Source organism: Schistocerca cancellata, chromosome 3 (assembly GCF_023864275.1).
Source record: "Schistocerca cancellata isolate TAMUIC-IGC-003103 chromosome 3, iqSchCanc2.1, whole genome shotgun sequence".
NCBI lineage: Eukaryota > Metazoa > Arthropoda > Insecta > Orthoptera > Acrididae > Schistocerca > Schistocerca cancellata.
The window spans coordinates 83,159,636-83,177,192 of record NC_064628.1 but is presented as its reverse complement, the minus strand read 5'-3'; positions in this window follow the sequence as shown (position 1 = coordinate 83,177,192).

Below are 17,557 nucleotides of genomic sequence, written 5' to 3'. Positions count from 1 at the left end.
CAGAGCCATTTGAACCATTTTTTTGTTTGAGTTGGGAGCAACACCTGTCGAAAGCCGTACAACTGGATCCGGGATCCTGTCCTGCTATGCAACAGAGTACACGCAACTGGCGTGGACGGGTCACGTGCTGCCGCTGAGGCCCTGTAAGTTAGCCACACGGCTTCCTGACGCTGGCAAATTGTTGGGAGAATCGAGCCGGCGGCCCGGAAAACATCATATCGCCCCACATCCCCCCTCCCCCCATACCCCCTCTCTCATCCCACACCCTTCCTCTCGCGGTTACCGGCGCTCTAGTTGGCCACTCAGGGGTTGTCGGCACTTCATGGTTGCCACACGAGAGCTTTCCACGGCTTCTGCCCGCCGCGCCGTCCAAACTCAATCATTCCGCCGCGCACCCCTATTACGGCGGCAATGAATTTGTAACGTTTCCAGGCAGCACCGGCCATGCAGGAAGTCTCTTCCAGGTTACGGCCGGGTCCTTTGCCGTGGGCAGTCATATTAAACGCTGTTACTGCCCGCGCCCGAGAGGAACCGAATCTCTATCGTTTGACATGAATTTAAAAGCTGAAAAGTCAAAATATTATCCATTTCATCGTTAATATCATTTCATTTTATGGCAAACTGAATATTCTCCTGCTGCAGACCATCATCCACCTCCAGCAATATCAGTTTCACTGTCTCATCTTTCTCTAACCCCAAAATCCGTTTCCTATGTAAATACTGATTCATATAGGGGGAAGCAAACATCTTAGTTTTGCCGTAGGAGAGATTTGGTGAACAAAGTTGAAGTCGGCCATTGAAGTGCAGTGGAATAGCCAAGATATTGCCTATCACTACGTGTATTTGATGGTGATATCCTTCAATAACAGTCCTCAATGTGACGTGTCAATATATCACAGTTGTCATTATGCCAGAACAAAGGGTTATTTCGCTTACATGGATTGTTTTTACCGTAGTCGTGTGCTGTAAGCAGGCTTTTGAGCGCTGATTTCCCTGAATGTTACCATTTTCGGAGATAGTGTTTACAAAAGAAAGTGAGAACACTTCGTCTGCGCCCTGTTCTCTCTCTCTATTTAAAACCAGGTGCCAACACAGCGTCTTGTGTTCCCTTCAGAACTCTCCTCCGACGTTGTGACGTTGCTCCGAGAAACACGTAAGTAACGGAATTTTTAAAATGCCACACTCCATTCGTGTCGTCAGTGTTGGGCTATGGTGCAACATGACAACGTCGGATGTCAAGCAGTCTTAAACAAGGTACAGATGGCCCTCAGCTCAGAGTGCAAAAAGAAAATAAATAAAAAAATAAAAAAAACTAGCGTTTTATGAATTTATCATCTATAACCAGTCGCTTTTTGAATAAAATGTAATTTATTGAAACATTTTCACTGTTTTAAGAGTCAGTGCTAGGGTTGTGGTGGTTGCCTTCCATCATGGTATCCATGACAAATTCATTTCAATAATGTACTAGCGCACACAAAACACACACACACACACACAGAGGGAGAGAGAGAGAATCTTTAGGTGCACACGATTTTCTTAGTATTTACGTCCACTGTTTGTTTCCTGTAGAACCAAGTGTGCCTAGATACTTACTGTGTGTGAGTGCAAGTGCGTGTGTGTGTGTGTGTGTGTGTGTGTGTGTGTGTGTGTGTGTATGTGTGTGTGTGCGTGAGTGAGCGAGTGTGTGAGTGTGGAAGGGTGTGTGTCTGAGAGAGCTTGCTAAATGTACGTTATCAAAATGAATTTATCGCTCTCTCCATTGGGTAAAGATTCCGGAATAGTTCCCGAATGGGATCTTCGGGAGGGGACGGCGAAGGGGGAGGCAGCCATAAGAAAATGATTGAACAATCAGCAAAAGGATAACGTTCTACGAATCGGGGCGTGGAATGTCAGAAGCTTGAACGTGGTAGGGAAATTAGAAAATCTGTAAAGGGAAATGCAAAGGCTCAATCTAGATAGAGTAGGGGTCAGTGAAGTGAAGTGGAAGGAAGACAAGGATTTCTGGTCAGATGAGTATCGGGTAATATCAACAGCAGCAGAAAATGGTATAACAGGTGTAGGATTCGTTATGAATAGGAAGGTAGGGTAGAGGGTGTGTTACTGTGAATAGTTCAGTGACCGGGTTGTTCTAATCAGAATCGACAGCAGACCAACACCGACAACGATAGTTCAGGTATACATGCCGACGTCGCAAGCTGAAGATGAACAGATAGAGAAAGTGTATGAGGATATTGAAAGGGTAATGCAGTATGTAAAGGGGGACGAAAATCTAATAGTCATGGGCGACTGGAATGCAGTTGTAAGGGAAGGGGTAGAAGGAAAGATTACAGGAGAGTATTGGTTTGGGACAAGGAATGAGAGAGGAGAAAGACTATCTGAGTTATGTAACAAGTTTCAGCTAGTAACAGCGAATACTCTGTTTAAGAATCGCAAGAGGAGGAGGCATACTTGGAAAAGGTCGGGTGATACGGGAAGATTTCAATTAGATTACATCATGGTCAGACAGAGATTTCGAAATCTGATACTGGATTGTAAAGCTTATCCAGGAGTAGATATAGACACAGATCACAATATAGTAGTGATGAAGACTAGGCTGAAGTTTAAGACATTAGCCAGGAAGAATGAATACGCAAATAAGTGGATACAGAAGTGCTAAGGAATGACGACATACGCTTGAAGTTCTGTAAGGATATAGATACAGCAATAAGGAATAGCTCAGTAGGCAGTACACTTGAAGAGGAATAGACATCTCTAAAACGGGCAATCACAGAAGCTGGAAAGAAAAACATGGGTAACAGAAGATATACTTCATTTCATTGAAGAAAGGAGGAAGTACAAAAGTATTTCAGGAAACTCAGGAACACAGAAATACAAGTCACTGGGGGATGAAATAAATCGGAAGTGCAGGGAAGCTAAGACGAAATGGATGCATGAAAAATGTGAAGAAATCGAAAAAGAAATGATTGTCATGAGGACAAACTCAACATTCCGGAAAGTCAAAGCAACATACCGTGACATTAAAAGCAAGTATGGGAACATTAAGATTGCAACGGGAGTTCCACTGTTAAATGTAGAGGAGAGCGCGGATAGATGGAAAGAATAAATTGAAAGCCTCTATGAAGGGGAAGATTTGCATGATGTGACAGAAGAGGAAACAGGAGTCGGTTAGAAGAGATAAGTGATCCAGTATTAGAATCAGAATTTACAAGAGCTTTGCAGTACTTAAGATCATATAAGGTAGAAGGGACAGATAACATTCCATCAGAATGTTTAAAATCACAATGGAAAATGGCAACAAAACGAATATTCACGTTGGTATGTCGAATGTATGAGTCCGGCGACATCTGACTTTCGGAAAACCATCATCCACACAATTTCGAAGACGCAAAGAGCTGACAAGTGCGAGAACTATCGCACTATCAGATTAACAACTCATGCATCGAAGTTGCTGACAACAATAATATACAAAAGAATGGAAAAGAAAAATGAGGGTGTGCTAGATGATCAGTTTGGCTTTAGAAAAGGTAAAAGGCACAATAGAAGCAATTGCAACGTTGCGGGTTGATGATGGAGGCGAGGCTAAAGAAACATCAAGACACGTTCATAGGACTTGTCGATCTGAAAAAAGCATTCGACAATGTAAAATGGTGCAAGATTTTATAAATTCTGAGAAAAATTGGGGTAAGCTATAGGGAAAGACACGTCATAAACAATATGTAAAACAGCCAAGAGGAAACTATAAGAGTGGACGACCAAGAGCGGAGGGTTTAAGACAGGGATGCAGTCTTTCACCCCCCCCCCCCCCCCCGCCCTTTCTGTTCAGTCTGTACATCAAGGAAGCAAAGATGGAAATAAAAGAAAGGTTCAGGAGTGGAATTAAAATTCAAGTCGATTGGATACCAATGATACAATTCGCTGTTGACATTGTTATCCTGAGTGAAAGTGAAGAAGAATTAAATGACCTGCTGAATGGAATGACTGAGTACAGAATATGGACTGAGAGTAAATCGAAGAAAGACAAAAGTAATGAGACGTAGCAGAAGTGAGAACAGTGAGAAACTTAACATAGGGATTGATGTTCACGAAGTAGATGAAGTTAAAGACTTCTGCTACCCAGACAGTAATGCACCAATGAACGGACGGAGCAAGGAGGAGATCGAAAGCAGACTAGCAATGGTAAAAAGGGCATTCCTGGCCAAGAGAAGTCTACTAGATCAAACATAGGCCTTAATTTGAGGAGGAAATTTCCGAGAACGTACGTCTGGATTACAGCATCGCATGGTAGTGAAACATTGAGTGTATGAAAACCGAACAGATGAGAACCGAAGCATTTGAGATGTGGTGCTATAGACGAATGTTGCACAGGATCGGAGAGGATAGGAATATGTGGAAAACAGTGATAAGGAGAAAGGACAGGATGACAGGACATCTTGTTAAGACATGATGGAATGACTTCCATGGTACTAGAGGGAACTGTAGAGGGCAAAAACTGTAGAGGAAGACAGAGATTAGAATATATACAGAAGAGATTGCTACAGGAGAGGAATTATTCTTCTTTTTCTCGTGGTCACCTCCCCATTGGTAATCCATCTTTCAAAATCTTCGGTATTGTTATGCGTCTGGAGGGACCAACATAACTCTTTGTCAATTACAGGCCACATATCCTACGAATACACATCACGCGTCTTTAATACAGTGTTTTCCATTGCTTTCTTCTTTCTCATGGCGATGATCATTGCTGATCCTTGCGCGTTTTTGGGGTAGTTTCCCACCCCAGGGGCAAGAGAGTGCCCTGCATCTATGTTCGCTCCGTCGCCCTCTTTAACAAAGCCATCGGCAGAGTGAGGGTGCCGATATCCTTCAGCCGCCATTGCTGATAATTTCTGTTAAAACTTTAAGCAGTGCCTTTGCTCGAATCCGTATTCCCACACGTTTCCACTATTAAGCAATGTCGCTACCCCTAGACCAAGCACTTGTGATTTACGCAGTGTTAACGAAGGGAACAGAGAAGGTGGGAAATAGTGATACCAGAGGTTTCTCTACTACTTATGAAGTGTAGATTTTGGTGTAGATGCTGATTCACTGAAACTACGTTTTTTTCCGTTTTGCACAATTTTACAAATGGTTCAAATGGCGCTGAGCACTATGGGACTTAACTTCTGAGGTCATCAGTGCCCTAAAAATTAGAACTACTTAAACCTAACTAACCTAAGGACATCACACACATCCATGCCCGAGGCAGGATTCGAACCTGCGACCGTAGCGGTCGCGCGGTTCCAAACTGTAGCGCCTAGAACCGCTCGGCCACTCCGGACAGCACAATTTTACATTTATGAATATTTAAAACATGTTATCAATACTTGAATCACTAGGAAACTTCATCAGGAGGTGCATGAATGTCTGTACAGCTTTCGCTAGTGTGTATTTAATTATAGGTAACTGCATCATCCGTAAAAGTCTGGGTAACCATTAATATTGCCTGACCCGTCATTAGAATACAACATGAGCAGCCTGGGTCCCATACTCTGTCCCTTGGGTAGGTCTCAGTCTACTTCTGCTTGTGTCAACGACGCTCTACATCCATTATAATATGCTACATGTAATGGTTATAACGTTACAAATAACGTAGTATCCTCTATTGTAAACAGTTTCTTTATTAGTGTAACACTACTGCACGCCATTAGCAAAATATCCGTCTTCATGTGAGCAGCTGACACTTGTAATGTTAGTGATCGAAGTGGCACAACAGTTAAGTTGATGGACCCCACCCCCTGCTCCGTTCAGGTGAGATAAGATTGAAATGGGGAATGACCTTGCAGATTTAGGTTTTCCACAATTTGTCTAAGTCGCTTAAGGCTGATGCCAGGATGGTTACATTGAAAAGCATTGCCTTCCAAATGATCTTCCTGCTTGAGGGCATTTAATGAGGTCCTTAAGCCATTATCTCTCTTTTGGATAATATTCAAGAGAATTACCTATCTACAAGGCAAATATACTGTATCTCTTTCTTTGTGTTTATCTAATATTTATAACACAAGAAATGTATGTGGTATACAATGCAAGTTTATGTTTATCTTTGTAAAAGATCTTGTGTATCGTACTGTATCAGATATTATAAACTGCTTTAGACAACCCAAAACAGTTTCTCCGCGTATTGGGTATTATTTTTACGTGAGCGTTTCAGTAAATTCTTTCATTTAAACAAGAAACATTCCTTATCTAACAGTCTCGCTATCACTTTTGTTTAGCCATGAAGGTAAGACGCCCTTATGTCTACAAAACTATTTACTTAAGAGCAAATTTAACAATTTGTAACACACTTCTTCAAAACCCTTTCATTTTCCTCCCATCCAACCATCTGAGTCTAGTTGCTTTTCTGTTTGTTTTATCTTCCTAGAAATCTTTGACTTTCCGGTCAGATCACCGAAGGGATTGGCTAGCACTTGGACTGCCGAGCGCTGTTAGCAAGCGGTATACACCCAGCCCTTGTAGGGCAGCTTAGGAGCTACTTGATTGATAAGTAGCTGCTCCGGTCACGAAAACTGAAAACGGCCGGGAGAGCGATGTTTTGGTTACATGCCCTTCCATATTAGCATTCAGTGACGCCGGTTGCCTGAGGGAGATACGGCGGTCGGTCGGTACCGTTGGGCGTTCAAGGCCCCTTCGGGCGGAGTTTCGTTTTATTATTTCCTGTTGTTTCAGCAATTCTTCTATTTTCTGCCGTGCCTTTCCACCCATTTTCTTTTGTCTGTTTTGGAAGAATTTGTGGAGCTGCTTTGTTCATCTGTGTTCCTTCAATATCTTTACATGTTCTTGGAGGGTAACACGTCTTTTCTGGATATCATGTGCTGTTTTAGGGTAGAATGAGCGTATTGCCTTATTTGATCTCAAAAACGAATTACCATTCTTGGTCTTGATTTGACGTAATAGTTTTCACAAAATTCTTTTTTATTTCTTTTCCAAATCTTCTAATGCCCTTTTGCATCCAAATAAAAGTATTATTTTTGTCTCGCAGATGACTTCTGGTATTACAGCTGTGCTATAATTTCTTCATTTAAAAGTTTAGAAAATTATTTTCATTGTACAGATTTATCCATTCGTGTATGTTCTTTAAGTTTTTCAGTTCTAATTTTAACAGGTTCATTTTCACACATGATCCTTATACTTTCAGTCAGATATTTAAAGCTGTGTGTTATCTTGCTGCTGCCATACTTAGTTTTTAAAATTCTTGATGAGTTACTTTTTATTGTCATGTGTCCTGCCTCTTCAAAAGATAGGCGTAGATTTACCTTTTTACCCATCTTCTTCAGAATTTCTAGTCTTTGCTTTGCATTTACTAATGTTTCATCGATTATTATGATATCGTAGGCAAAGCTCAAACGATTTATTCCTTCTTTAGATGTATCGCGATTTGTGCAGTTATTAACTTCTCTGTTTTTCTTCCTCTATTTTCCGATTTCTTACAGCTTTTTCCACCACACTACTGGATGATAGTGGCGACAAAACCGTCTCTTTTTTTCTGAGTCCTGATGCACTTTGGAAGGAACTAGAATAAATTTAAATTATAAGAGATTTTTTAGTTATTTCCAGCGCTCTCCTGTCTACTGAAAGTTCCTGCATAATTCATTTATTTAATTTCTTTAATTATTTCGAGAAAATCCGGAATCAACGCTTGTACACAGTTTTATTTGAAATGGTGATTAAGTCAAGATCCTAAGCTATCGACAGGCGTTGATATACATCAATCGGGACAGTTGAAAATGTGTGCCCCGACCAGGACCTGAACCCGGGATATCCTGCTTGCATGGCAGACGCTCTATCCATCTATGGGTCTTGATTTAACTGTCATTTCATTCTATGAGAGCTGCATGGTCACCGATGGTATCTGTTTTTTCGGATATGTCCGAAAGAACAGAGACCATCTTCATACAATATTTTTTTGTCCGTACCTTGATGCTGTTACTGATTTCAGTTCCACTATATCATCTTCACATCTGTGTACTTTGACTACAAGAATTCTTCAAGAAATATGAATGCAAAGTTATAGAACAGTACAGTCCTCTTCTACGATGTATATTATCCAGACAAAAATATTTATGATGTTGTTGGAGAACGACTCACTTCAGTTAAACTGTGACCTACAGATTTTGTCTAAAGGAGAACGGGATGTGGTATCTGATATATCTGATACGGTTAGTAGGTCGCGGTCGACTTGCACAGAGACTAACAGAGGCTTAGGGGTTGAAAGAGGATCTTCTACGACCCCCGGGAGTGTGGCGCTAACGAAGTCGGCGCCCCTGCACGCTCGGCTACCCATCCGGCACGGTCTCCCTGGGAGTCTTGGCTGACTCCTTGCATTTCGCATCGCGTTTCACGCAGATTCCGACGTCAACAGTTCGCCAAGATGTCTACCAATCCGTACCCAAGTCGCTTCAAGTTCCACATGTAATGAGAAAAACTGACCGACAGAGTACTTTACATATACAGATGGTAGCCATACTGTCTTAATAATTACCTTAAAAATTAAGTTCGAATTATTTTTAATCATTCTCTGTGTATTTACCCTTCAGCGTGACATTTTTTCCATACGATGGATGACTTTACGGACAGTTTGGCACTTTGGCTGTTCCTCTGAGGGAAGTCACAGAGTACCAATAGTGCAATTGGGGGGGGGGGGGAGGGGGGAGGTAGCTAGTCGAGCAAAAATTTTATAGCCCAGAGAAGGAACAGAATCACCTGTGGTTTTCTCGTGAAACAAAAATATTCCCTTGGATAGTTCCCTGCAACGCTTCATCTTGGCGGCCTCCCATAGTCTCGTCAGGAGATTTCAGTAGTATGTCCCTGTCACGGTTTTCCACTTGCAGGCACTGTCAGTTGGCACCGCACTATGGCAATCGCAAAGAGCACCCAGCCACATATCTCCATCGATTGTTGGTACTTTGTCACTTTCATGTGTCTAAAGAAACTTGAACTGAAGATAAAATCTTGTGGGTTGTTAGGGCGAGTCATGTTTTTTCTGTAAAATCGATGTTTCCACCACTGTGCTGGCGTCCTCTTCAGGATATTGTGGCGACCAAAGTTAACTGAACACCTCTGAAGAACAAAACAGAGTGGTTGAAATGTCGATGGTATAGAAGAAATATGACGCGACCTATAACACAGGAGATTTTACTTTCGATGACAAAGTCCACGTGGGCAAGGAAACTTACATGAACCAGAACTGGCCTGACGTGGTTCCAAGAGTTCCTCTGCTGTCTAGGTTCATCGGGCTTTTTGGACTGATGCGAGGGTTCGTGGGACCTGGAGGGCAAGATCCTTACTTTGTGTACACGTGAGAGTTTTCCACTCTCCGATAGGTACCGCGAGTAACACTTGTCGTATAAACAGCACCGAGAGTCGGGCAACATCTCAAATAGTCACGGTCAGCGAGTCTAGACCTCCCGCCTAGATCTCCATCTGGGGAGAGCTGTCTGCGGAGGCTCTCAGACAAGAAAAACTATACTGACATCGTCAGAAGAGCTGACAGTACTCGGAGAGTGCTGAGCGGCCGTATTGCGTCCCAGATTTAAACTGTATTTCACAGTTCGTATCCTACCAGCTTGGCAATATATTTCACCCTACTCGTACAAACTTTAAATAAAACTACTCACGATACTGTGTGTGTTGAACAGTAATTGTGGCGGTGACATGTTTATGAGCGAAGAAATCACCCATTTCACCTCGTAAACTAACAGCATGAGCAGTTCGCGTACGAGGTGCATTCAAGTTCTAAGGCCTCCGAGTTTTTTTCTCCGGACTGAAAAGAAATAGAAACATATTGTTTTAAAATGAGGACGCGTTCATTCTCAATACGTCCCAGAGATGGCAGCACCGTACGGCAGACGGAATTTTACCGCCAGCGGCGAGAATGAGAACTGTTTTAAATACTTAAAATGGCGTCGTTTTCCTTACTTGAACAGCGTGCAATCATTCGTTTTCTGAATTTGCGTGGTGTGAAACCAATTGAAATTCATCGACAGTTGAAGGAGACATGTGGTGATGGAGTTATGGATGTGTCGAAAGTGCGTTCGTGGGTGTGACAGTTTAATGAAGGCAGAACATCGTGGGACAACAAACCGAAACAACCTCGGGCTCGCACAAGCCGGTCTGACGACATGATCGACAAAATGGAGAGAATTGTTTTGGGGGATCGCCGAATGACTGTTGAACAGATCGCTTCCAGAGTTGGCATTTCTGAGGGTTCTGTACACACAATCCTGCATGACGACCTGAAAATGCGAAAAGTGTCATCCAGGTGGGTGCATCGAATGCTGACGGACGACCACACGGCTGCCTGTGTGGCATGTTGCCAAGCAATGTTGACGCGCAACGACAGCACGAATAGGACTTTCTTTTCGTCGGTTGTGACAATGGATGAGACGTGGATGCCATTTTTCAAACCAGAAACAAAGCGCCAGTCAGCTCAATGGAATCACACAGATTCACCGCCACCAAAAAAATTTCGGGTAACCGCCAGTGCTGAAAAAATGATGGTGTCCATGTTCTTGGACAGCGAGGGCGTAATCCTTACCCATTGCGTTCCGAAGGGCACTACGGTAACAGGTACATCATACGAAAATGTTTTGAAGAACAAATTCCTTCCTGCACTGCAACAAAAACGTCCGGGAAGGGCTGCGCGTGTGCTGTTTCACCAAGAGAACGCACCCGCACATCGAGCTAACGTTACGCAACAGTTTCTTCGTGATAACAACTTTGAAGTGATTCCTCATGCTCCCTACTCACCTGACCCGGCTCCTAGTGACTTTTGGCTTTTTCCAACAATGAAAGACACTCTCCGTGGCCGCACATTCACCAGCCGTGCTGCTATTGCCTCAGCGATTTTCCAGTGGTCAAAACAGACTCGTAAAGAAGTCTTCGCCGCTGCCATGGAATCATGTCGTCAGCGTTGTGAAAAATGTGTACGTCTGCAGGGCGACTACGTCGAGATGTAACGCCAGTTCGGGTGAGTAGTTAACTAGAAAAAAAATTCGGAGGCCTTAGAACTTGAATGCACCTCGTATTTCAAAAGGTCCAGATTTAAACAATGCAGTGCAGCAAGTAACATTTAAAGACGTCATAAGCATAGTATATGGAATTACCAACGAAAATAAAATATATAATTGAAGAGGCTCGATCCCATGTTAATATGAAAATGTGATTGACAGAGTAGCGCTCCCCCCTCTGCACCATGTCAACCCTACCACAAGCTGCTTTATAAACGTGTACCGGCACTGTCGGGCCAATTGAGACTATAGTCGCGATGGATAAGTGCTGTGGGTGAGCGTCACCACAGTGCGCCGGCAAAAATGTAATGAAGAAAGGTGCCAGAACTAATGCGTGCATCTAATTACTTCGTACGGGGAAGGACCAGCGTTATTGAATGTACAGTTACTGACTACAAGAAGTGAGATAAAACGGCAAGTTTGCTGGGTGAAGTGGATACACTTTTTAACATCTCCGCACAAAGAAATTTACCAGAATATCCCCAATTAAATTAATCAGGAAAGTATTTTTATAATATGCGAGGGTTGTGCAGTGAGTTAGTTCCGATCGGTCGTGAAATGGAAACAACCGTGAAAATCCGGTAAAGCTTTGCACCGATGTATTGGGCAGTGTCTCTAGTATGCTCATAGATCGTGCAGCGTCGCCCCTTTCAGTTTTGAGTGAACAGTGACCACATAAAGATGCACAGGCAATAGCGTCTCCCGCCAAGTATGAGGGCCTGGTTAGAGATTTCGCCTGTGTCATGCAGCCCACATAACACAACTGTCGAGCAGTTCCTTCTTCATGCCAATTCTCGGCCGCACACTGCAGGGGCAATGAAGACGCTCCTGCAGCGTTTCCGATGAGAAGTGTCTGATCACCCACAATACAGTCCGTAATTGGCGGCCCCTGAGTCTCATCTCTGCTCACAAGAACCGCTGGCTATGAAGACAAAATTTTTCCACAGACAACGAGCTGCAGACCAGAGCAGATAACTGGCCGAAAGCACTGGCGGCTGCTTTCTATGACGAGGGTATTGGAAAGTTTATACAACACTACGACAAAACGCGAAGTTGGAGCGGTAACTATGTAGAGACGTCGGTGGAAGGTGTACCTAACTGTTGCAAATAAAACGTTTCTGGTTTTCACTGTGGTTTCCATTTCGCGACGGATCGCAACTTAATTTCTGGACAACCCTCGCAGATTAATTAACCTAGAGCAACAAGGAAAGTTATGTTTGAAAGTAATCGTCTTGGAACTCTCAAAATTGCCTTTCAACTTCACATACTAGAGCTGTATCCACAAATTTATATAACGTATTTAATGATTATATGCTAAGGTGACAAAAGTCATGGGATAATTCCCTATATCGTGCCGCACTTCCTTTTATCCGGCGTGGCATCTTCGTAATTGCGAAAGTGTTGGCGATGCACAGACCAACATCTCTATTATCTCTCACAAATTTTTGATGGGATTCATGTCGGACATTCTGTGAGGCCAAATCGTTCGTTCGAATTGTCCAAAATGTTCTACAAATCTACAGCGAACAATAATGGGTGAAATGGCACAATGTCATGGTGAGTTGATGTTAGTCAAGAATGTGTTTAAGGCGACAAAGACGCCGCTATCAGCACCTCACTGAGCTTTAACGAGACCGTGTAAAAGGGCTACCAGGAGATGGATGTTCCTTCCGCGATATTGCAGAATGACTTGGCACTGTGCATGATGCCTGGCAGTGGTGGTTACAGAAAGGTACGATCGCAAGAAGATTGGGCCCGGAGGGCCATGTGGCACTACCGAGTGGGAGAAATCGCCTTCGGCTTATGGCTCTGGCGCAGCGCACTGCATCTACAGCAGCAACTTGAGCAGCAGTTGGCACCACTGTGACACAACGAACTGTTACAAACCCCACCCAGGTGCCCTGTAGCGGGCATTTCACTGACACCAAACCACCGTCGTTTGCGACTCCTATGGTGTGAGCCGAGAGCTCACTGAGGTGAATGGAGGTCTGTTGCGATTTCTAATGACAGCCGGTTCTGCCTCGGTGCCACTGATGGGCGTGTGTTGGTTAGACGCAGGCCAGATGAGCGCCACCAACCAACCTCCAACCTGTCTGCGGCTAGGACCACTGGATCTACACCTGGGGTTATGGTCTGGCGTGCGATATCCTTTGACAGCAGGTTATCCAACGCACCCTGACTGTACATTTATGCGTCAATCTGGTGATTCAAAAATGGCTCTGAGCACTATGGGACCTAACATCTGAGGTCATCAGTCCCCTAGAACTTAGTACTACTTAAACATAACTAACCTAAGGACATCACACACATCCATGCCCGTGCCAGGATTCGAACCTGCGACCGTAGCGGTCGCGCGGTTCCAGACTTAAGCGCCTAGAACCGCTCGGCCACATCTGCCGGCAGTCTGATGATTCGACCTGTCGTGCAGCCACTCGTTAAAAGTATTATTGGGGGAGTTTTCCAGTAGGATAACGCTCGCTCACATACAGCTGTTGTAATCCGACATGCTCTACAGAGTGTCTGCATGTTGCCTTGGCCTGGTCGATCACTCAATCTGTCTCCAGTCGACTAAATATGGAACACCATCGGCCGACAGCTCTAGGAGTCTCTGCATGTTGCCTTGGCCTGGTCGATCACTCAATCTGTCTCCAATCGACTAAATATGGAACACCATCGGCCGACAGCTCTAGGAGTCATACATTAACAGCATTTATCTTGCCCGTAGTGACCGATCAAGTGCATCAGGCATGGAACTCCCACAAACTGACATCCGGCACCTATACCACACAATGAATGAACGTTTGCTTGCTTGCATTCAACATTCTGGCGGTTGTTGATGTACCAGTATGTCGCATTTGCAATGCCTTTTCTCGCACTTCCATTAACGTGTGATCCTGCAACGTTAACCATTGAAATAAGATACCTAGACAAATATGTTCCTGAAATTTCATTACTCCACATTAATTATTTCTTGGTCTGGGGATTTTTATTTTTACATCAGATTAGTTGCGTTATACAGTCAGTCTACTGTTTGTTAGTGTCCATCTCCTGGTTAATAAAAGATAAAATCTTGAACAGTACATATTAGTGTCATCAGTCTTCTCAGCGGCACGCCATGATACCCTCAAGAATAGAGAAGAAAGACACGAAGCAATGTCAGGTACGTTTCCACAACAAGTGAGACCTGAGGTCCACGTATGTGGCATCCATTTATACGTTAGTGAATCATCAAGAAGCTATTTCACTTGCATTTGTGTCATGCTTGTTTATCAGTTTGCAGTGAAATATTTGGAGAAAAATTTTCTGCGTATTTCTTTTTTTTATCTTCGTATTGAGAGATAAAAAGTAACAGCTCTCTTTAAGGTCACCTGACTCAATAACAGTATTATTGTTATTCGTAAGACATCAGATGTCTCAGTGCCGTTTGTACGCTACCTATACGCTGCACGCCGTAATTCTCCATTGTCCCAATAGTATTACGACTGCTGCCACGAATACACACTATCCAAATGAGAACAGAAGACACAGAAGACTTAGAAATGCTACCTCTGGGCCGACCGCTACGCGCTTCAGTCCGGAACCGCGCTGCTGCTACGGTCGCAGGTTCGAATCCTGCCTCGGGCATGGATGTATGTGATGTCCTTATGTTAATTAGGTTTAAGTAGTTCTAATTTCTAGGGGACTGATGTGCTCAGAAGTCGAGTCCCGTAGTGCTCAGAGCCATTTGAACCAATTTTTTGCTGCCTCTGGTAGGACAGTGTAAGTGGAAAACAAAAGGCCATAAGAACGTGTCAGTCTTTCGGAAAAAATTACTACACCAGGCAGCTACTTCGCTCGTTCCTAGTGTGATTCGGGAGTGCTAGGTTTGGTGTAGCCAAATCTCCTCCGTATGTGATAGCCTAGTCTGGCAGGAGCCCATCACCCCCGTGTTTATAACGTGGCTGCGACAGGTGTTAGTGAGTTGGCCCGAGTCCCAAATATTTGGGTTAGAGACCGCTATAGGCGCCTGGTCTCCACATCACCGCACAACGCACCGCGGTATGGTAAACACTGGGCCACAACGGCAGCTCCTGACACAGGCGTAGCATGATTCAGCGTGTGTGATGCGGCATAGCAGCAGAGACTGTGTTACACGCTTATTTAATATCGTTACCTCGATGCCGCTACCACGTGTTCCCAGTTTAAAAATCCGATACACATTTGTCAGTTTCCTCCGATGCAACCGGGCCCAGGTTCGATTCCCGGCCGGGTTGGAGATTTTCTCCGCTCGTGGACTGGGTGTTGTGTTGTTATCATCATTTCATACTCATTACCGGTGCGCAAGTCGCCCAGTGTGGCGCCAAATGAAATAAGACTTGCACCTGCACTTGCCCCGAATGGTGCCTCCCGGCCAACGATGTCATATGCTCATTCCCCCCTCCCACCTGTTTTTTCTCCATAATTAATTTCGCCGTTACCGCAAGTCATAAGAAAGAGAGGAAAAAGGGCAATAAGCTTAACTGTTGCCGTAATCGAATGAAATACATTTTTTGCTTCAAACCTTTGTGTGGTAGGTAATGTAAAGCTGTAGTGAGGTAAAACACAAAACAATTGAATGTAAATACATATTGGTGAAACGTTTGTCCCTCAGTACACAAGGAGCATAAAAATTCTCTTAGACTTCAATTTTTTTTCACTTTTATCAAATCGTTGAAGCTGACCAAAAGCCCGTTAATATTTGAAAACTCAATACTTCAGGGAATATTGAAAGTAGAGAGGTACAAATTGACACACCTGCTTGAAATGACATGGACCTTTACTGAAACCAAAAGAAGTTCACAAAAGTGACCAACAGATAGCGCTTCATTTGATACAAAAGCAATAATTAGCATAACATATGATTATTAGTAAAGAACATGTTGTTTGCACCAAATGCTCAGCATGTCGGCCATCATTCATCAACAATACCTGTAGTCGAGGGACAATGTCGCGAACAGCACTGTACATCATATCAATAGGTATGGTGAGGAACCGCCGCTAGCATACCTAGTGAGGTCGGACTGTAGCATCCGACTTGTGACTTCAGGTGATCCCACAATCACTGACAGCACGGGCTGAGGTCTGGGAACCTTTGAGGTCAAGCATGACAGAAGTTGTGACTCAGAATTTGGAAATTTGTGAGGTCTTATGGGACCAAACTGCTGATGTCACCAGTCCCTAGACTTACTCACTACTTAGTCTAACTGAAACTAAATTACGCTAAGCACAACACACACACACCCATGCCCGAGGCAGGACTCGAACCTCCTACAGGAGGAGCCGTGACAACATGCCCAAGACCGCGCAGGTAGTTGTGACTCAGCACGCGATCCACACCAAACGATGTTCTCAAGAGATCTTTCTCCCGTGGAGGAATATGGGGGCAGCGGGCAGCGCCATACTGCATAACAGTCGTACCCTCCAGCAGATACTTAACAGCTAGGTTAGGGATGACGCGATTTCGTAAAACATCGACGTCACCGGAAGCCGTCACGCTGACAGCTTGAAAAGCAGCACCCCGCATTTCCGCAAAGGAAATCCATACCACACCGTGATTTTCTCACCATACAGTAGGTTTTCCAAGACAATTCTAGGGTTTTCGGTGGCCCAGATATTGCAGTTGTGGCTGTTGACAGACTGTTGGAGTGTGAAATGGGCTTCGTCGGTCCACAACATGTCAGACAGCCAGTCATCGTCCTCACCCATTTTTTGAAGTGCCTACACTGCAAATGCTCTCCGTGTCTCAAATTCGGTGGCTAACAGTTCTTAGGGGCGTTGCATCTTCTATAGACGGCATTCAAAGGTACGCCTTAGTGCGTGGAATGCCGGTGTGACGTGCGACCCTGTCTATGTACTACTTTAAGAGCACTGACCACACACTGAGGATATAGACCCACTAAGGTGTTCATTTCTTCATGAACTGTCCGAGCAGCAGTAGCAATTGCGTCTCGTCGCCCACTACGGCAACGACCGCTTAAAACCTCGTAGCTTCGAACATCGTGATCATTTTCTTCGCGGTGACACTTGTCACAAGACCTTTACCCTTTTTGAATAACTTCCTTATGGCGATAGAATCGAAAAACTGTAGTAGCGGATTCTCCATTCTGACAGTAAAGCTTCACTAACAGATCCCTTTCTGCCAAAGTCAACGTGCGGCGATTCCTAGTGCATTCGACTCTCTCCCTCTCTCTCTCTTCCTCTCTCTCCCTACAGCTCATTCTACGCACTGTTCTCACGCGACGTCACTGACGTATTGATGTCAAGCGCCAGCAGTTGACCGCTTTTTGCACTATTTTTTGGTTTCAGTAAAGCCCCAAGTCATTTCAAACGTGTGTGACAAGTTTTACCTCTCTACGTGCTGTATGCCTTGGAATTAGACCATTTACACATCTTAACGGACTTTTGATGATTGTATATGCCATCTAAAAGAGATGTCCAAAGAGATTCTGGTCGTACGGAAAGTACACCATTGGCAAAAAACAGTTAATACCGTCACT